This window comes from Chlorocebus sabaeus, chromosome 13 (genome assembly GCF_047675955.1).
Source record: "Chlorocebus sabaeus isolate Y175 chromosome 13, mChlSab1.0.hap1, whole genome shotgun sequence".
Lineage (NCBI taxonomy): Eukaryota > Metazoa > Chordata > Mammalia > Primates > Cercopithecidae > Chlorocebus > Chlorocebus sabaeus.
This window is the reverse complement of record NC_132916.1, coordinates 75,792,957-75,815,794: the sequence shown is the minus strand read 5'-3', so window position 1 is coordinate 75,815,794 and position 22,838 is coordinate 75,792,957. Positions and strand designations below refer to the sequence as shown.

At 39.4% G+C, this 22,838-nt stretch overlaps 1 long non-coding RNA gene across 2 annotated transcripts in view; it reads left to right on the top strand.

The window, feature by feature from the left end:
- Nucleotides 1-269, top strand: part of LOC103240196 (uncharacterized) — a 297,396-nt gene extending 297,127 nt beyond the window's left edge. For both annotated transcript variants that reach the window (XR_499871.3, XR_499866.3), the window contains exon 4: nt 6-269. This is a non-coding gene — a long non-coding RNA (uncharacterized lncRNA). The remainder of the gene's footprint in view (nt 1-5) is intronic.
- The last annotated feature ends 22,569 nt before the right edge of the window (nt 270-22,838 follow it).

Sequence of the window (22,838 nt, the reverse complement as noted above, 5' to 3'; positions counted from 1 at the left end):
GATAGTTTGCTAAGAATGATGGTTTCCAGCTGCATCCACGTCCCTCACTCATAGGTGGGAACTGAACAACGAGATCACTTGGACTCCGGAAGGGGAACATCACACACCGGGGCCTATCATGGGGAGGGGGGAGGGGGGAAGGATTGCATTGGGAGTTATACCTGATGTAAATGACGAGTTGATGGGTGCTGACGAGTTGATGGGTGCAGCACAGCAACATGGCACAAGTATACATATGTAACAAACCTGAACGTTATGCACATGTACCCTAGAACTTAAAGTATAATAATAATAATAAATAAATAAATAAATAAACAAAAAACAATTATTGCTTGGCTAAGAGATTGTACGTTTATGCTTTTTCTTCTAGATCTATATTTTCCAGATTTTTGAGTAAATATGTCTTCAGTGAAGGGAGCCTCGTTTTGAATTCTTATAATTCTTTTAAAAATAATTTCATAATTTTTCTTGTATAATTTTGTTATACAAAATTAAGAAAGCAAAGGGATTAAAAAAGCAGCCTTATTTTCCTACCAGAAAGAATCCCATTGTACCTTTTCTCTCCCTGTTAAGCACACATCTTCTCTAGAATACAGAAATATTCTAGAGATCACTGATGCATTTGAGGGAAATTGAAAACAAAACAAAACACAACAAACAGAAGTCTTAAACAGTAAAATAACAGCAAACTGAAACTGATTTAAGACAATCAAATAACATCGTTTCCTGTTCATTCTCTAAACACAAGCTTTCTCCCGCTTTGATAGGGACAATGAATCTGGGAAGGGATTGGTGTCCTCTCCTCTTCCCTCCTTCCGTCCCTTTCTCCCTGGCTCCCTTTTAAAAGCAAATTGCACTGAGCACAGCAGGGAAGTCTGATGGGAGGCACTGGTGGGGCTCCCTGCTGCCGGATGAGAGGATGAAACGCACTGCAGGGGAACAGACACAATGAGCATCAAACCCGTAGCACTGGGAAGGCATAGAGGGGCTGTTCAGGAAAGGGTGCCTATGATGACTATTATTATTTAGTCTTAAAAAAAACCACCAAAAATCAGGGCAACCCCTTTTGGAAAACAAATAGGAGCACTGAACCAGTGTCACTGGGTTCACAGGCAGCTGCCAGCGCACGCAGCGGCAAGTCAACCAGAAACTCAACTAAGCAGTCTCCAGGATTTCATGGGAAGGATGACGATTCCTGAGAATCTGTGCTCCCCTCTAGGGAAATGGGCCACTTGGGCCCCAGATGTGCGGGTCTTTTCCGGACTCAGGCCTGCGTCAGCATCCCTGGTCCCGGAGCCTGCGCCCTCATCATTGCATAAGAGTCTGTGCGGCCTCGCAGCTCGCGCGCTTGTCATCGGCGCCCCCTGCTGGACACACAGAGAAATGGCGCCTTCGCAGCCATCTCCTTGCCCCAGGCTGTCTCCACTTTTAGGACGTTATTTTCTCCCTATGCCACCATGAGAGGGAAATTTTCTACAGAGAGGGAAAAGAAAGGAACCTTACCATCGGAGCACAAAGCGTACCCTGGAGCCCCAGCCAATGTATGATTTCCATGGAAGGAAGGGCTGATTCTGAGCAGTTTGTTCACACGGGCTCCAGTCGTGCACCTGCAGGACGGAGAGGCCAGGCGTCAGTCTGACCAGCAGAGAAGGGACCAGATAGGATTTCTCAGTGCGTGGAGGAATGTGAAGGGGCAGGACTTGCAGTCTTCTCATGCTTTTAACTCTACATCCTGTCACAGAAGCAGAAAGACCCGGAGAAGGCCGGGATGTCCTAAATTTCCTTCTTTTCTACTTACTAATTAAACATCCCAGCAAACTGCCTGTCACATCTCTAGAATTGCATCGGCCTCCCTTGAAGTGTAAGCTGTTACCCTCACCTTGCCATACAAATTTTAGAGATATTCAGACCTGCCTCAAAATCTTCTCTGCCCAAGCGTTAGGACTCCTGAGCTGGGGTGGGCAGCAGCCTCACAGTTCCTCAAACCACCATACATGCTCCCTAGACAAAGGTGGAACCATATTCTTGTTCAGCTGAGAGAAAGTTGGTCATGCTACCGTCTTCTCTTTGCTCAGTTTGAGTCAGATGTGCCACATCTCTCGCCTGAGCAGCGGCTAAGTTTGTGGTCAATGGGGATGAGCAGAGATGGAAGGGCTATCAGTCCTGTGCAGGCCAAGGGATCAGGCCTGTTGGGAGGCTCGCGTAATAGCAGTCCCTCTGAAGTGTTCAGGAAAGCCATGCCTTTAAACCTCATCTTCTCATGGTTCTCAATCTCAGCTGCACTTTTGAATCACCCAAGGAGCTTTTAAAAATCACTGATGCTGGCTGGGCGTGGTGGCTTACGCTTGTAATCCCAGCACTTTGGGAGGTCGAGGCGAGTGGATCACCTGGGGTCAGGAGTTTGAGACCAGCCTGGCCAATGTGGTGAAACGCCGTCTCTACTAAAAATACAAAAATTAGCCGAGCGTGGTGGCAGGCGCCTGTAATCCCAGTTACTCAAGAGACTGAGGCAAGAGAATCACTTTGACCTGGGAGGCGGAAGTTGCAGTGAGCCGAGATCACACCATTGCACTCCAGCCTGGGGAACAAGAGTGAGCCTTGTCTCAAAAATAAATAAATAAATAAATAAATAAATAAATAAATAAATAGATAAATAAATAAAATTAAATAAAAATCACCGATGCTCAGGCACTGCCCCAGATTCATTCATTTGGAATCTCTGGAGATGGGGCCAGGGCACTGCATCTGTTTTTTGTTTTTTTTTTTAAGATTCTCAGATGACTAAAATCGTCAGCCAAGATTGAGAACCACTGCCTGCATTTCTGTCTCCCCAGCTTGTAGGGTGTGACCTTAAACAAAGTAGGAGGTCATTAATGTTCGATGAATGCATGAGTGAGTGAATAGATAAATGAGTGAATGAAGACTGGGAAGGGCAAAAACAGATGAATAATCATTTATGACAAATATGGAAAAAATTGTGATAAATTAATTAATTACTAACTAAAAGTGAACCACATAATAATAACAGTCACCAAACTAGAGGTGGACCACTCAGTGGATAGGCTGAAAGGGATGGGCCAGTATCTAACATTGATAGGAAAAGGCCTCAAAGGGACCTGTGTTTATTGTTGGAATTGGTCTGGTAAAATTCTCCCTTTGGAAGACAGCAGGACAGGGAGGAGGCAGACAGTGAGGAAGTAGTTGAACTCATGTAACTGACTAAGAAGAGGATGGTAGTGTTGCCTGTGTTTCAGGGAGTCAGGCCCACAGAGGCCCCTGCTGTGCACACAGAGCATATGGAACTCAGAGTGCCCTGGGGTGACCAAGGCAGAGACCAAGTTGCCATGTACTTGGAGAAGGTAGGACACAAACCCACTGAAGAGGCTCAGGAACAAGAATACATATGTGAGAAGTCTAGACAAGTCCAGTCTCTCGCCCTAACTAGAAGATGAACTCTTTGAGACCAGAAATAATATCTTTCTCGGACTTTTTCTGAAAAGTTTCTATTTCTCCAAGTATACGGGAAGGGACTGGCTTCTAAAATAAGTGTAAGCAAGAAGGGAACCAACAGAAAAATTAAGGACAGTGTATTAGTCAGGGTTCTCTAGAGGGACAGGAATAATAGGATAGATGTATATATGAAAGGGAGTTTATTAAGGAGTATTGACTCACATGATCACAAGGTGAAGTCCCACAATAGGCCATCTGCAAGCTGAGGAGCAAGGAAGCCAGTCCAAGTCCCCAAACCTCAAAAGTAGGGAAGCTGACAGTACAGCCTTCAGTCTGTGGCTGAAGGCCTGAGAGCCCCTGGCAAACCACTGGTATAAGTCCAACAGTCCAAAAGCTGAAGAACCTGGAGTCTGATGTTCGAGGGCAGAAAGCATCCAGCATGGGAGAAAGATGAAGGCCGGAAGACTCGGTAAGTCAAGTCCTTCCATGTTCCTCTGTCTACTTTTATCCTAACTGCACTGGCAGCTCATTTGACAGTGCCCACCTAGATTGAGGGTGGGTCAGCCTCTCCCAGTGCACTGACTCAAATGTTAATTTCCTTTGGCAACACCCTTACAGACACACCCAGGAACTTTGCATCCTTCAGTCCAATCAAGTTGACACTCAAATATTAACCATCACAGACAGAATGCAAATTCAATGAGTTTGCAAATTGGTATAAGATTCATACAGTGAGAGGCGGCAACCATCTGGGCCAGGATATGGCTGAAGCCAAGTGGTTAAGTCATGCCCAGAAGAAAAATCAGTCACAGGGTAGGACTAGGTTGGCTCTCAAGGAATTGTATCTCCAGGGTTTCAGCTCATCGATTTTCACAAACAACTAATATGGTTTCTTTCTTTATTGTTAGAGTCTCCATATTCAAAATAGAATTAGTAACAGAGTTTCTCTCCAAAGCTGGCACAAAGAAATGTATCTTATTGCCCACTACACAAAGGTTTGCTTTATAATTCTAAAGATTCAAATCTCTCCCTAGCTAATATTTCAAATGCAGCTGGTTTGCTTACTGCTTCGGAATTGTCAGCTAAAAGCCAAAGTGCTGAGAGAGTTATTTTTCTACCCTGGGGGAGGCAGGGGACTTCTGGTGATACTCACACATGTCCTTTAATTTGCCAAAAATTACTAGCTTGGTTCAGCCTAATTATTACATAATTCCTCCATTGTTATAATACAAATTATGAATGCTGATATGACGCGAAGCATCTTCCTTCCCCTAGCATTGGCCTAACCAGGCCCAAGAGACCCAGGGGATGTTGAAAGCACAGTTAGCTTTCTCCCTACTTCCTGGTTACACATCTTTCCTAACTTGCTGGTTACTTTTTAAAAATTCCTCTTGAATTAGGTCCAGAGTGACAGATGAATCTGGAGAAAGAGTGAAGGGTTAGAGGCTGGTACACATGTCATCTAGTACTGGTGCCCTCTAGCCAGCTAGATGGTCAAAGCTCTCCTGTGGGATGTTGTGAATCTTTGGTAGTCCTTGACCAGCAGCTCCCTGGAAGTGGGAAAGGTGTATTGCCTGTCATCTGGCAGTTGGGTGTGATGCCCAGCTCAGCCACTGGACTCACAGTACTCCACCCATCTCTTAGCAGCTGCTGTGAACTACATGTCTATGTTCCCCCAGAATCATATATGGAAGCCTAAGTCTCCCCCGTATGATGGTATTTGCAGATAGGGCTTTTGGGAAGGAATTAGGTCATGAAGGTAGAGTCCTCGTGAATGGGATTAGTGCCCTTATAAAAGAGATGGATGAATGAATCACTGAAGAAAATGTGCATGCTCCCTCTCTCTCTCTCTCTCTAATATGTTAAGTAAAAGATACAGAAAGAGAAAAACTCTATGGTGTTGTTCATACATTGAATCTAAAAAAGTCAAACTCACAGAAACAGAAAGCAGAAGGTAGTTGCCAGGAATGCTGGGGGTCTGAAGGAAATGGGGAGATGTCTGTTAATGACTACAAATTTTTTCAGTTATAAAATGAATAAGTTCTAGAGGCCTAATATATACCATAGTGACTATAGTTAAGGTAAAATTGAAATTTTCTAGGAGAGTAGATCTTAAGTATTTTCATCACGAATTTTAAAAAGGTAACCAAGAGAGGTGATGGACATGTTAATTCACTTCATTGTGACAATCACTTGGTGATGTGGTTTGGATCTGTGTCCCCACCAAATCTCATGTCGAATTGTAGTCCCCAGTGTTGGAGGTGGAGCCTAATGGGAGGTAATTGGATCATGGGGGCAGATTCTCATGAATGATTTAGCACCATCCCCTTGGTGCTGTTCTTGTGGTGATGTATTAGTTCATTCTCATGCTGCTAATAAAGACATTTCAGAGACTGGGTAATTTATAAAGGAAAGAGGTTTAATGGACCCACAGTTCCACATGGCTGGGGAGGTCTCACAATGATGGCAGAAGATGATGAGGGAAGAGCAAAGTCACGTCTTACATGGCAGTAGGCCAGAGAGCTTGTCCTGGGGAACTTTCATTTATAAAACCATCTGATCTTATGAGATTTATTCATCATCATGAGAATAGTATGGGGGAAACTGCCCCCATGATTCAATTAGTCTACCCAGCCCCACTCTTGACATGTGGGGATTATTACAATTCAAGGTGATATTTGGGTGGAGACACAGCCAAACCATATCAGACGTGAGTGAGTTCTCATGAGATCTGGTTGTTTAAAAGTGTGCAGCACTTCCCACCCCCATCTCTCTCTTGCTCCTGCTCCTGCCATGTGAGGTGCCTTGCTCCCCCTTTGCCTTCCATCGTGACTGGAAGTTTCCTGAGGCTTCCCCAGCAGCAAAAGTCGCCATGCTTCCTGTACAGCCTGCAGAATCATGAGTCAATTAAACTTCTTTTTTTATGTAAATTACCCAGTCTCAGTTATTTCTTTATAGCAATGAGAGAATGGACTAATACACTTGGCAATGTACATGTATATCAAAACATCACGTTGTACACTTTAAATATATACAGTGTTTGCCAATGATAACTCAGTAAAGCTGGAAAAAATAAAATGTGAATGAAGTCAAATGAATAGAGAGGTAAAAGAAGTAGACACAAGAGAGTTTGCCTCCTTGCTGTCCCTCTCTGCTCTCCACTGTGCGAGGATGCAATGAAAAGATGGCCATCTGAAAACCAGAAAGCAGGTCCTCACCAGACGTCCGATCTGCTGGCACCTCTATCATCTTGATTTCTCAGCATCTAGAACTGGGAGAAATAAATTTCTGTGGTTCAAGCCACACAGTCTATGTGGTATTTTGTTACAGGCGCCCAAGCTGACTAAGACAGGGTCATATTGTGGCTCCAGGCATTTCCCATGAGTGAGTCTTTTTTCCAGATTATGTCAAGTCAACTCCTCACTGTGTTCACACTTCTGAAAATCTCAGTCCTTTTCCCTGTTGAGGTGAGAAGAACCTTGCTCTTTAATGCCTCTCATTCTGCTATGTGGGGCTTATGCACATGACCTCTCGCCTTTTGACTTTTCAGATATCTCTCACAATTTAGTCCATATGTTCTCCATATACCAGACCATACAGGCCAGACTCTCTCAAGAGTTTCCTTCAAACCCCTCTCACCTGGGCTTAAGCAGCGGGGTGGGGGCAAATGCACTCATCCCTTTCTCTGTGTTGTGAGGATTCAGACAACACAAAAACTAACTTCAGATACGTTCTCCAGACCTTTCTACCTTATTTCTCATACAAGTTGCAAATGAGGTCTAGCACCTCACTTTAGAATATCAAGGGTGCTTGGCACCTACTGTAATTTAAAAATATTTCTATAATTCTTTTATACTCCTCCCTTTAAGAAGTAGAGTCTAATTCCCTTAACTTTGAGTATAGACTGGTCTTGGTAAATTGCTTTTAGCAAACAGAATATAAAGGAAATGATGTATGAGACTTCTAAAATTAGCTGGTAAAAGGCCTTTTGACTTCTTGGTTGCTCTCTTTTTCTATTTTAGATCATTTGTTCCAGGAGAAGCCAGATGCCATGTCTTGAGGACAGTCAACCCCCTGGGAAGGTTCCTATGGTAAGGAACCAAGGCTCCTGGAAATAGCTTCTGAATGAGCCACCTTGAGAATGGATTGTCCAGCCCCAGTCAAATTTTCAGAGATGACTGTAGCCCCTGCCAATGTCTTCACCACAACCTCATGAGATCCCAAGCTACAACCACTCAGTTAAGTTATTCCAAAATTCCTGACTCACAGAAATTGAGATACAGGAGAGGTCACAGTTAAGATCTTGATGTTCTATCTTCACCCATAATATAGGAGCTTCAACTTTTGAGAAGCACCAGGGAGAGCTAGCTGCCTGTGCCTGGTGGAAGCTGCCCATGCCCCACTGATACCCCACAGTACTTCCGGTTCTGCTCAGTACTCCTGCTTCTTTCTGCAAACAACTGTGATTCTCCACCTGGGAGCTTCCTCTGGCCACAGGAGCCTGCTCACCTGAATGGGACACCCCAGCAGTGCTGGTGAGTTACAGCTTCCAGGAGCAGCTCCCCTCCAGCAAAGGAAAGGGTTGGCAGAAAAGTACTTCAGCTGCCTCTGCTAGTGTGTGGGACAATGTTAAGACATGCTCCACACAGTAATGCAGGGGTCCCAGCAAGATGGAGCCCCAATTGTCCACAGTAGTAACTTGCCAGTAGATGCCTGCATTGACTTTCTTCCCTGCTGTGCCTTTCTTCCCACTCTCCTGCCAGTGCTTCCTGGAATCATCTCCCTCATCAATCATTTGTTCCAAAATTCTGTCTGAGTCTGTTTCTGAGGAAACCCAACCTGAGTCATCATCCCTCTTCCCCCCCTCACACTTTCTTCACTGGGGGAGGATGGATTGAATTGACTGGCAAATTTTGGAGGAGTTTGCATTGGAGTACGTGACTCAGCTGAGGTTGGGCTGTGTTTTTTCAGAGAGAAATACATTCAGATTCAATGTGTATCCTGTCTTCAGGAAGCCCCATGCTCTGTTCATCTTAGCATGATTACCAAGCTACACTCTGCCCTTTCAAGGGGAAGGCCTGAGATTTGCAGTTGGCAAGCTCAGTGGGAGTTGGATGTTTTATGTAACCTGATTGTGGATATAGATCAATCCATGCTTTTCAATTCAGTCCTCTCTCTAATAAACCGCTCTTATGAGCCCCATTTGTCTAATTCTTATCTATTTTCTTAAGTTGTTTTAGTGTTCAGTAAAGAACAGCATGTTTTAAAATTTGTGATCTAAAACTTCAAGTACATGTAAAACATAGGAGGAACAAAAACTCTAATATATAAGCCATTTCAAATGACCTACAAGATTCACTGTAGAACATTATGCCTATCAGCAGGTTTTTGTTTGTAAAAGGAAGACTCAATAATCTTCAGTAAAGGATCATATTAACTGTCTCAGGTAACCAAGGCCTATAAAAAACTGAAAGGGGAAAATCATTAACATGACAAGAAACAAGTGTGTAAGTCATGCACATTTGCATCTAATGCTGTTAGCATAACTCTGGTTCATAGTTCTGGAATGATGTCAGGATTTTTAGCTTCATGAAATGAAACATTTCTTTTCTTGGTGTGATTTCTTTTTTTTTCTGCACAGAGAAAAGTCCTTAGTCACAAGTTTCTGAGTATTTTTTTTAGTCAAGATGGTGTTTAGCATTTACTTTTTAGCTGCATTAAGCTAAATTCTACTGCACTCCCACACATCCCCACTACCATTTCCTCCCGATCACCAAGTAATTAGAAATGATAGATAAATGGATAAGAAGTTTTTTAAAATAAAAAGAATGTTGCCCACTCAAAATTTATATTTTCTTTGAAAGAAATGGAACAGAAATGCACAGTAGAAACTACAGTGGAATCTGTGGACATATTGGCTTAGAGGAACAGAAGCAAGCATTTGAGTTCTGTGGCATGATGGAGACCAAACACACCGTGCAGAAAGTAGGGAATATAAGCTAAAGTCATTGAGCCAAGTTGGAGGCTAGGGTGGAATTCTTCCTCCTATAAAAGATGCCTTCACCTGACATCAGGCAGAGACAGGAGCCTGCTCACTGTCAAGGGCTATGACTTGTGGAAGCTATAAGGTACGGAGGAAGAATGTGGTACAACCAGTACCTAGGACAAGCCACTTGCCCCCTCTAAGCACAGACCTCTGATCTCTCTGATACAATTTCTGGATAGGAATACTATGCTGACAGGATAAGACCTAGGGCCAGTTAGAAGGAAACTGTAAAACTGTCATGCCACACAGGGAAGAGTGAAGGCAGAAAGAGGGGGAAAGTATTTACATTCAAGTTAAGCCTGCAAACGAAAGTTCTACTGCTATTAAGGAAAAATATTGCTAAGAAAGGCATCCAACAAAATCAATATGGAAACCCAGCCATTTATTGTCAATGAGATACAAGTAATAGAACACTCTGAATAATACTAAAACATAATTGTGGGCCAGGCACAGTGGTTCATGCCTGTAATCCTAACACTTTGGGAGGCCGAGGCAGGCAGATCACCTGAGGTCAGGAGTTCAAGATCACCCTGGCCAATCTTGTGAAACCCTATCTCTACTAAAAATATAAAAATTAGCTTGGTGAGGTGGTGCACGCCTGTAATCCTAGCTACTCAGGAGGTTGAGACAGGAGAATCACTTGAACCTGGGAGGCAGAGGTTGCAGTGAGCCGAGATTGCACCACTGCACTCCAGTCTGGGCAACAGAGCGAGACTCTGTCTCAAGTAATAACAATACTATTAATAATTGTGTTTAATATATAAACATTGTTTTAAGAACTTTACATGTATCATATCATTTGATAAAAGCAATAACACCATAAAGTAGCTACTATTACCTTCATCTCACAAATGGGGATACAGGGCAGAGAAGTTAGGGAACTAACTCTGGGGCTCACAACTTGTCACTGTGAGTGCAGAAATAACATATGCAACAAGAACAAGAAGTTATAAACAAGAACAAGAAAGAATTAAATTAAAATATGAAATTGTGAAATTAATAGACAATAATAATAATAGGTGCATATAGAAAAGAACTAATTGTAAATCGTAAATATTTTGAAACGATGGTCAAGAAAATATCCTCAAGGGAGGATAAACTTCAACTAGACATAACTGAAGGACAATTTGGTGAAGTAGTAATGAGTAATTTACTTAGAACTTGGCATGGAAAGATAAATCAAATATATATGAAGCAGATGTTACAATCACGGTGAATAGAAAAAGGGGCTCCAACGTGTGTCTCAGAAATTCAGACACTAGACACTTGAGAGAATGCCTAAGAAATCACTATCTGAAGAGGTATCAGCTGAGAAATTTCCAGATGCAAACAGAGATCTAATTTCTTAGATTAAAAGCACATACTGAGTGCTGATCAGGATAAACAGAAATGCTCTCTCACACCTATACATATTGGCATGAAACTGCAGAACAAGGATGAAGGTAATATCTTAAAAGCAGCCAGAGAGAGAAAAACATCATGTTATATACAAAACAATCAAGATTAGACTGACATCAGGCGTCTTATCAGCAAAAATGGATGGCAAAAGTCAGTGAAGTAATATCCTCAAAGGGCCATAGGAATTCAACCATCTCCCCAGAGTTCCCTTTGTGGTCAAACTCTCCTTCAAAGGTGATAAAAGGTCTGAGAAAGCTTGCAGCTGTGGACTCTCACTGAAATCATTAGTGAAGGGTGTACTTATGAAATACTAATATAAGAAAAACGTCAGCCCAGAGGAAATGAGTAGAATTCCAGACAATGCAGTGAGCAGGGAAATTATTTAAACAAATCAGGAGAAGCTGAGCTGTATGTATTCATGAGCCTTGCTAGTCTGTTAAAATACTGATATATAACAGTCTTCAATTATACATCCCTGCAGTTTTTTCTGGGAGATGAAAGTCGGTTATTTTGGTTAAAATTTACAATAAAGACTGTATTAGGAGCAATAGTGACAGAGAAATACAAGTGTGGTTATGCTACTGTTTTTAAGGAAAAAGAGAATAGTTTTATACTAGAGTAGTGCCAATTTGCCCTAGAATGTGAAAGAGCTTAGTGAAGGAAAATCTTGGAAAACAAATTTTACTTGCCTTGTTGTATAATACCTAAGTCAAAAAGAAGTCATAATATAGTTTAAAAATTTGGCAAACTAAAATTTTAGATGAACTAAATCTAATGGAATCTCTGTGTATCAGCATTCCTACAACATACATCTAAGTGAAAAAAAATGATTTTGTAGGATATATAATAAGGACACCATATATATTTAGTTTTAAAACTATGGTGGGGGGGATTGAAAAATAAATAAAACTATGGTAAACATGGGTAAAGCTCTTATAATCATCACTTAACTCAAAAATATATTAATACCATCATCTCTAATTTCTACTCTTATTCCCTGAGAAACTCTAATTCCTAAATGTAACTACTATTCTAATTTCTAACACTATGGTTTTGTTTTCAAATTTTATATTAATGAAATCATCCAATATGCATTCTGTGGTGTCTTCATTTTGTTTAGCATTAAATTCATGATATTAATGTTTTTAGTTTGGATTCAATTATCCTTGGAAGAAAGTGCTATCTAACTATCTGTCTGTCTGTCGATCAATCAACTGTTTATTTTGAAGTCATATTTTATTAAATTAGCCAGGATATATGAAGCCTATCTTAATAACAAAGGTTAATAAAACACCTGGAAGATCTCAGTGAATAAACACAAGTTGTTTATTTCCCATTTATACAAAATCCTTGTAGGTCAGCTGAATCTTCATAGTTATTGGCCTACAAATGTGATTTGGAGATCCACACTGCTTGGATCTCATAGTTCTGACATTTCAATATGTGGCCTCCACATTTGCTGCCAATGGAGAAGCAAAGTGATATGGTTTGGCTGTGTCGCCACTGAAATCTCATCTTGAATTGTAGTTCTCATAATCCCCACATATTGTGGGAGGGGATAATTGAACCAGTGGAGATAATTGAATCATGGGGGAGGTTTCCCTCATGTTGTTTTCATGATGGTGAGTTAGTTCTCATGAAATTTGATGGTTTCATAAGGAGTTTCCCTGTTCCCTGGGCACTTATTCTTCTCCTTTCTGCTGCCATGTGAAGAAGGACATGTTTGCTTTCCCTTCCACCATGACTATAACTTTCTGGAGGCCTCCTAGCCATGCTGAATTGTGAGAGGTTTGAATCTCTTTCCTTTATAAATTACCCAGTCTTGTGTATGTCTGTATTAGCAGCATGAGAATGGACAAATATAGTAAATTGGCACCAGTATAGTGGGGTGCGGCTGTAAAGATACCCTAAAATATGGAAGTGATTTGGGAACTGGGTAACAGGCAGAGGTTGGAACAGTTCGGAGGGCTCAGAGGAAGATAGGAAAATGTAGCAAAGTTTGGAACTTCTTAGAGACTTGTTGAATGACTGAACAAAATGCTGATAGTCATATGGACAATAAAGTCCAGGCTGAAGTGGTCTCGGATGGAGATGAGGAACTTGTTGAAAACTGAAGTAAAGGTGACTCTTGTTATGCTTTAGCAAAGAGATTGACGGCATTTTGCCTCTGCCCTAGAGATCTATGGAACTTTGAACTGAGAGAGGTGATTTAGGGTATCTGGCAGAAGAAATTTCTAAGCAGCAAGGCATTTAAGAGGAAGCAGAGGATAAAAGTTTGAAAAATTTGCAGGCTGACAATGCAGTAGTAAAGAAAAACCCATTTTCTGAGGAGAAATTCAAGCCAGCAGCAGAAATTTGCATAAGTAACGTGAAGCCAAAGGCTATTTGCCAGGACAATGGGGAAAATGTCTCCAGGGCATGCCAGAGACCTTCATGGCAGCCCCTTCGTTTACAGGCCAAAAGTCCTAGGAGGGAAAAATGGTTTCCTGGGTCAGGCCCAGGGCCCCCCTGCTATGTGCAGCCTGGGGACTTGGTGCCCTGCATCCCAGACGCTCCAGCTGTGGCTAAAATTAGACAAGGTACAGCTTGTGATGTGGCTTCAGAGGGTGCAGCCCCCAAGCCTTGGTGGCTTACATGTGATGTTGGGCCTGTGGCTGCACAGAAGTCAAGAATTAAGGTTTGGAAGCCTCCACCTAGATTTCTGAGGGTGTATGGAAACACCTGCATGTCTAGGTAGACATGTGCTGCTAGGGGTTGGAGTCCCCACACAGAGTCCCCACTGGGGTACTGCCTGGTAGAGCTGTGAGAAGAGAGTTACTGTCTTCCAGACCCCAGAATGGTAGATCAATTGACAGCTTACACTGTGCACCTAGAAAAGCCATAGACACTCAATGCCAGGTTGAAAAGGAAGCCAAGATGAGGGGCCATACCCTATAAAACCATAGAAGTGGAGCGGCCCATGGCTGTGGGAGCCCACCTCTTGCATCAGCGTGCCGTGGATGTAAGACACGGAGTTAAAGGAAATCATTTTGGAACCTCAAGGTTTAATGACTGCCCTATTGGATTTCAGACTTGCATGGGGCCTGTAGCCCCTTTGTTTTGGCCAATTTCTCCCATTTGGAATTTTGGTATTTACCCAATGCCTGTACCTTCACTGTAACTAGGAAGTAACTATCTTGCTTTTGATTTTACAGGCTCATAGGCGGAAGGGACTTGCCTTGCCGCTGATGAGACTTTGAACTTGGACTTTTGAGTCAATGCTGGAATGAGTTAAGACTTTGGGGGACTGTTGGAAGGGCATGCTTGTGTTTTGAATTGTGAGGACATGAGATTTGGGAGTGGCTAGGGGCAGTGTCCCCACCGAAATCTCATCTTGAATTGTAGTTCCTATAATCCCCATGTTTCATGGGGTGGACCCAGTGGAGATAATTGAATCATGGGAACACTTTTCCCCATGCTGTTATTGTGATTGTGAGTTCTCACGAGATCTGATGGTTTTGTAAAGGGCTTCCCTCTTTGATGGGCACTCGTTTTTCTCCTTCCTGCCACCATGTGAAGAAGGACGTGCTTGCTTCTCCTTCTGCCATGATTGTTAAGTTTCCTGAGGCCTCCCCAGCCATGCTGAACTGTGAGTCAATTGAACCTCTTTCCTTTATAAATTACCTAGTCTTGGATATGTCTTTATTAGCGGTGTGAGACAGGACTAATACACAAAGGATTTGAAATCACAAAGGAGCTGTTTTCTGCTCCATCACGGAAGTCTCACATGCATCACATCTATTCGCATCCATTTGCCACAACTAGCCAAAAAGCCCTTTTTTTAATCTGCCTAGAGATCAGGAAGTATTATCTCTGGATGCCCAGGCAGGACAGGTGAATCAGATATTGGTGGGTACTAGTGTTTTCTATGATACAGACCTTAATAAAAATAATTCAGATAAATCTAACTATACATTAGAATACTGTAACCACAGTAGAAGAAAATATTGGCTACTTTTTGTGATAAACTAATGATGGTAAGTGCACCCCATTTAAGCAAGAAAAGAAACTGATCTGCCATAAAGAGAACAATGACATATTTAACTACAAAATATGTTACAAAATATTAATATCCCTAAAGGACAAATAAGCTCCAATAAATGGATAACAAAAAAAAATAAGCCTGTAGAAAAATGGAGAAAATATATTTGCAGAATATTTATACAGGTGGTAATGAAATTGACAATGATGTTTATCCTCAGCAGTAAACAGTAGAACGTTTCACCCACCAGGACTATAGGAATTTTTCAAATGGGTAATTTTCAGAACCAGCAAAGTTATAGAAAAGTAGATATCAGTTGCACATACTATTGGAGGAAATGTAAAATATAATTACCTTGTGGAAAGTAGTCTGATGTAATATATTAAAACTTTATCCATGTATGTCCTATAATTCAGCAATTCCATGTTGGGGAATCCATACAAAGAACTACTTACACACATACAGAAGGAGCTGAGTTTAAGAAAGCACATTTTTCAGTGGGGTGTGGTGTCTCATGCCTGAAATCGCAGCACATTGGGAGGCCGAGGTTGGCGGATCACCTGAGGTCAGGAGTTTGAGACCAGCCTGGCCAACATGGTGAAATCCTGTCTCTACTAAAAATACAAAAAGCCAGTGTAGTGGCGGGCGCCTCCAGCTACTCAGGAGGCTGAGGCAGGAGAATCACTTGAACCTGGGAGGTAGAGGTTGCAGTGAGCCGAGATCACATTACACCATTGCACTCCAGCCTGGGTGACAAGAGTGAAACTCCATCTCAAAAAAAAGAAAGCACACATTTCAACATCGCCTGCAATGGTATAAAATCATGCGAATTTAAAGATCCATTAATAAGGATTGGTTAAACAGTTTATAGTTTATTCACTGTATGTAGTTCTATAAGCTACCAAAATCACAGACTTACCATAAAATGATTTTTCAGTTAGTAATTTTTCACCATAACTTTTTTGGGTAATTTATACCACTTTTTGGATGACTCTTCTTGTTTATGCTGAAAACATACAAAATAAATATAATCTAAAAAAAATATTTTTTGTTTTAGAGAAGAACACAGTCAGAAATTTTCTCAACGCAGTTTCTATGCAGAGAAGAGATGTGGGACAGATTTGAATTGCCGTCATATTTGTATGAACCCAAGACATTTTCCAAGACCAAGAGGGATAAAGATATAGCAATTTATATGACCCTGGCATTTTATGTACATGCACTAGTTCCAAGTGTTTTAACCTACTCTTCTGTGCCTTAAACTTTCTGTGTTGTAACTCTAAGTATGAATTGAATTAAAGATAATCCCAAGCCCCCAAGTGTCTCAAACAGTAAAAAAGTAAATGTTATAGAAAGAAAAGCAGGAAAAACTTTAAGCATGAAATAAAAGAGGGTTGTGATAAAAGAGGACTGAAGAGGGAAAAGGAATGAAAGATTTTGCCATCCTTCATGGCAGCCCACTCCCCTTGGTATAAGGTACTGCCCCCTGGCTGAAAGTTGACTGCTGCACTCCCTCCGCCTTCTATACATGACTCCCTGTGCCTTTCCTTCACCACACAACTCACACTCTCTTCCTTCCTAGTGAGTCCACTAAGCCTTCATTGCATTATTACATTTATTTCATTTATGAAAAACTGACTTTATTTTCCTCCAAATTGTTTCTTATTGTTTATATGAGGTTGGTTTTATTGTCATTCTATTTTTCTCCATGAAAATAGTTTTGATGTCTTAGGTTGGGTCGAAAGGAATTATATTTTTTCCCACTAAAATTGATATAAATATTGTTTTCAATTGAATGATTTTACACAGTGGCACGGTTTCAGGTATGTTGCTAAGCAGGAAAGTTGTTAAGCAAAGCACGAATGTATTAAGGAGATGCATGCAGAATGGCATGCAAGGTGATCTATGATTGCTGAGTGAGAAGGAGCAAGTTGCTGAGTATTATATAAGTATGATCTCACTTTTGTTAAAAAAAAAAAAAAAGGCCTGGGCTGATCTGAAATGACCCTATTAATAGTGATTATGTCCAGGTTTGTGTTGCATACTTGTCACTCATTACAGGATCTTGAGACACAATGCAAAGGATCATATCCCAGCTATGTAACTTGTTAACTATAAGACTTTGAGCAACATAACACCTTACTCCTCAAAATTGCTTAAAAAAAATCTGAACATGAGGAATATTCTACTTCACAGGGTCATTGTGATAATTAAATGTAGTAATCAATGACAGTAGTGCCAGATATAGTAGATAGCCTATACTTAGCAGCTATTATTTCTATCTATCATCTATCTATTAATACATATCATCTATCTTTAATTTATCATCTATCTTGTTCAGGTTTTAAATATGAACATGTATTAACTTTGTAAAAAGTTAAGGCTATAAGACGTGCTGAGCTTTTGCAATAGATTTTCCTGTACTATATATGACTGCCAGTGGGAGAATTTGAATAAATGTGTAAATTTGACTAAATCTGAATAAATGTTCATTTGACGGGACCATAGATTTGGGGGTCTAGCACTAGCTCTGTTTCTGCACTCCTGCTGCTGCCTGGCGGAGATGCCTCTCTCGTTTTGGACTCCAAGGTAAAGTAAGACTTTTCATTTTGTGCATCATAATTTAAAATGACAAACGGAATCTATTTTTTTGTCCATCTAAGGCATATATTGCTACCATTTATTAATTCTTGTTTCCTTCTCATGTTGCTCTTTGTTGTCATTTTAAGGGAAGGAGAGACTGGATCACGGGAATGCTTTAATGTGGAAACCCTGAATTCATTCTACACATCTGCCTTCCGGGGACACAGGTAAATGAGACTGAGTAGTGAAGTGGGAAGTTCCTGAAAATGTGACAGCAAGCCTCTGTCCACTGCCAGACTGAAGACAGGGAGGCGCTCATCGGTAAATTAATGGGTGTTAAAGGGAAGCAAAATAACACCAAGATAGACTTAGAAGAACTACCCAGTGGCAACACTCATTGGTAGAGTGCAGTCTAATTAAGTCTTGATAGAGTGCAGTCTAATTAAGTATTCAAAGAGGACAGAGTGAACAGACCTTCCTTCCTGGAGATATAAGCAGGTGTATGTCTTCTAGCAATTGTGAGGAGGAGATGGATAGAAGGTGAAAAGTAAAAGGAAGAATATGGGAGAACTAAGGATAGGATATTGAATCCCTGCAGATTTATACAAACAACTTTTATTTTCTGTTTTGCTAATGAAAAAGTTTACGTAATGAAATATAATTTCGCTGGGATTTGAAGTAAATTAATTTGCCACATCAAACTTTTTTCCTCCTTGGGTTTCTTTGGTTTTAAGTCTTTACAGATTATGATTATTCTGGGTGCTCCATTACTCAGCCTTGCATCTGAGGCCTGGGAATCATTTCACACCTCAACAGATCTTTAAATGTAGCATCAAGCGATTTCGTAATTAACTTGTCTTCACTTTGTGTCTTAACACACAGAATTCCAGCCAAATTAAAGTATAACAGATGGGAAAAGTCACTTGGAAAGGAATGCTAATTAAGTAGTTTTCATTTCTCTTTGAAAGCCAGGATTAATATACTGATTTCAAATAACTGAGGATGTGTTTCAAATGCTTGGTATGTGGGTTGAGAATTCAAGGAGCAAAAAGTGCTTCTTTTGAGCCTTTAAGGAAAATCTCACCTTTCCAATCGTTTCTTTATCATCCTCATGGTTTATCATCACCCTCCTAAGCTCTTGTTTGTGTCTTGAACGTCTCATTGTGAGAGCAGCGGAGACTCCTGACATCAATCTCGTGCTTGCTATAATTCAATTCATACCAAGGGATAAAGCAACCAAAACATAGATGGTCAGGGTAAATCTCAATAGAGCCCAAGCCCCTCAGGGGCAGAGCCAGTCAGCATTCTGCTATAGTATGATGTCGCAACCAGGATACTGACATTGATACAATCCATCGATGATACTCAGATTTCCATAGTTTTACTTGAACTCATTAGTGTGAGTTCATTTAGTTCAATACAATTTTATCATCCATGTAGGTTTGTGTATCCACCACCACAGTCAATATACTGTGTACTTCCAACATGACGAGGGTACCTTGTGTGGACCTTTATGACTAAACCACACACCTTCTTCCAAACCCTGGCAACCACTAATCTGTCCTCCATTTCTAAAATTTTGTCATTTCAACAATGTTATATAAATTGGGTGATACAGTCTGTAACCCTTTGTAATTGACTTTTTTCACTCAAAATAATTCCTAGATTTATTCAACTTGTGGCATGTATCAATAGTTCATCCCATTTCATTGCTGAGTACTATTCCATGTTGTGTGTGTATGTGTCTATGTGTCCATCTCCATCCATCCATCCATCCATCCATCCATCCATCCATCCATCCACACTCATATGTACACTACAGTTTGTTTAGTCATCTAACTATGGAAATACATTTGAACTGATTCTTATTTTTGGCAATTACAAATAAAGCAACTATATACATTCTTGTAAAAGTTTTTGTGGGAACATAAGTTTTTATTTCTCTGGGATAAGTACCGAAATGTTCAATTACCGGGTCATATGGTAGTTGCAGGCTTAGTTTTTTTTAAGGAACTACCAAATTATTTTCCAGAGTGGTTTTACCATTTCTTTTTACCACCATCAAAACACGAATGATTCAACTTCTTTGTGTCCTCACAGCATTTGGTATTGTCGCTGTATTTTATTTTAGACTTTCTGATAGGTACGTAGTGATATTACATTGTGATTTAAATGTGCATTTCCCTAGTTGCTAAAGATGATGACCATCTTTTTTGGGCTTACCATCCCATATCTTCTTCAGTAACGTCTGTTCAAGTCATTTGCCAGTTTTCTGATTGTATTATTGTTGTTGAGTTTTGAGAATTCTTTGTGTATTCTAGCTACTAGTCCTTTGTCAGATATGTAGTTTGCAAATATTTTCTCCTAGTGCAGCTTGACTTTTCATCCTCTGCACGTTTCACAGAGCAAATTTTAAATTATGATGATGCCCAATTCATCTATATTTTTCCTTTTATGAATTGTGATTTTTGGTATCAATCTAAGAATTATGTCTAATCCAAATAGTGTATTCTATGTTTTTTTCTAAAAGTTTTGTAGTTTTATAAGTTCAGTCTATGATCCGTTTTGAATTAAATATTGTCTAAATTGTGAGGTTTATATTGAGGTTATTTTTTCTTTCTAATTTTTCCCATGGATGTTCACTTTTTCTGGAACCATTTACTGAAAGGCTAGTTTTCCTCCATTGAAATGGCTTTGTATCTTTGTTAAAAATTAATTGGGCATATTTGTGTGGGTATATTTCTGGATTTACTATTCTGTTCCATGATCCATTTTCTATCATTCTGTCAATAGCCCACTGTTTTGATTGTAATAGCTAGATGGTAAGTCTTAATGTTGGGTAGAGTATTTCCTCCTACTTTATTGTCCTTTATCAGTATTGCTTTAGATATTCTAGGGTTTGTGCCTTCTCACATAAATTTTAGAATAAGCTGGTGTATATCTATAAAAAAACTTAGGTGAAGTTTTAATAGTGATTATCTTAAAACTCTAGATTAGACTGGGAAGAATTGACATATTTTCTGAGTCCTCCAGTTTATAAACAGTGTGCCTTTTCATTTTGTTGGATCTTCTTTAATTTCTTTTATCATCAATTTATAAATTTCAGCATACAGGTCCTGTACATAATTTGCTAAAGATATATCTAAGTATTTTTTTTTTCTGTGGAATGGATTATAAGTAGTATTGTGTTGTTATTTTAGGTTTCTATATGTTCACTGTTAGTATATGGAAATGTAGTTAATTTTTGCATGTTAATCTTGTATCTTGTACCTTTTCTCAACTCATGCATTAGTTCTAGAAGGTTTGCTTGGTAGATTTCTTGAGATCTCCTACATTAGTTATCATGTCATCTTCAAATAAAGATTTCTTTCTTTCTTTCTTTCTTTCTTTCTTTCTTTCTTTCTTTCTTTCTTTCTTTCTTTCTTTCTTTCTTTCTTTCTTTCAGGTGTTTTTCTATTTTTTATTGCAGTAGCTAGAACTTATAGTATGTAGAATAAAAGTAGTGAGAGCCAACATCAGTATTTGTTCCTGATCTTGGATGGAAAGCATTGTCTTTCACTATTGAGTGTGACGTTAGCTATAGGCTTTTTGGAGATGCATTTAGTCAAGTTGAACATTTTCCTCTATTTCTATGATTCTGAGAGTTTTTATCATAAATATGTGTTGAATATTGCCCATTGTTTTTTCTACATTGATTTATATAATCATTTAAATTTTCTTCTTGTATTCTGTTGATATGGTGGATTACATTGATTTTCAAATGATGAATCAGCCTTGATACCTGGAATAATTCCCATTTCATCATGGGGCTTAATTTTTAATATACATTGTTGTGTTTTGTTTGCTACTATTTTGTAGAGGATTTTTATGTCTAAGTTCATGAGAGATATTGGTCTTTAGTTTTCCTTGGTTATACTGGCTATGTCTGGTTTTGATATCATCAACGATTTCAGACCAAATGATTTGAGAAGCATTCCCTTATCTCTATTATCTGGAGGAGATCATGTAAAATTGTTGGTTATCCTTTATTAAATATTTGGAAGATTTCATCAGTGAAACCATCTGGGCCTGGAGACCTCTTTCTTAGCAGCTTTGAAATTATAAGTTATATTTCATGTATCATCATAGGGCTATTTAGATAGTCAGTTTAATCTTGGTTGAGTTTGGTAGTTGCGGTCGTCAAGGAATCAGTTCATTTATTCTAAGTTTTAAAGTAAGTGAACATAAAAATATTTTTAATATTATCTTTTTCTTTTTTTCTTTGATGATTCCAGGATCTACTTTATTCCTGATATCGGTGATTGTGTCTCGCTCTTATTTTTGTCAGTCTGGCTAGAGGTTTATCAACTTATTTTTTGAAGACCAATCTTGTTATTTAATTGATTTTCTTTTTTTCTATTTTTAACTTTATTGATTTTTTTCTCTTATATTTATTATTTTTATTTAGTTTGTTCAGGGTTTTGTTCTTCTTATAAGCTCTCTGTATTTTTTTTTCCAGTGGAGATGTCCTCTTTGACCTATATATTATTTAATTATTTTGAAGTGTGTTTAATTTTCATGTATTTACTTTTCTGATTTTCTTTCTGTTACTGATTTATATAGTGTGACTCCATTATTGTTAGAGAACAGCCTTATAATTTCAAGTTTTTAAAATTTGTCAAGGTTTATTTTATAACCCAGAATATAAATTTATCTTGGTGAGTTTTCATGGGCACTCAAAAAAAATTTTGTATTCTGCTGTTGATAGGTGCAGTGTTCTCTATAGGTTGTATATTTCTAATCTAAGATCCCATATCCAAAATGCTCTGCAATCCAAAACTGAGCACCAACATAATGCTCAGATGAAATACTCATTGAAATATTTTACATTTCAGGTTTTTTTTTTTTTTTTTTTTTTTTTTAAATTAGGGATGCTCAATCAGTAAGTATAATGCAGATATTTTAAAAATCCAGAAATATCAAAATCTGAAACAGATCTTGTCCCAAGCATTTTGGATAAAAGGTACTCAACCTGTATGTGTCACTTAGACCCTATTGATAGACAGTGTTGTTAGGATATCCTATGTCCTTGCCAATTTTCTTCCTAATTGTTCTGTTAGTTTCTGGGGGAGGCTATGGAAATCTAGTATGCTTGTGCTTATTTCTCCTTTCAGTTCTATCAGTTTTTGTTTCATATGTGTTGAAACTCCGTTAGTTGGTACATATGCATTTAGGCTTGATAGGTCTTCCTAGTGGGTTAATTCCTTTATTATTATGTAATATCGCTCTTTGTCTCTAGTAATTTTCTTTGCTATATTAATATAGCTATTCATGCTTTTAAAATGTTAATATTTGCATGAT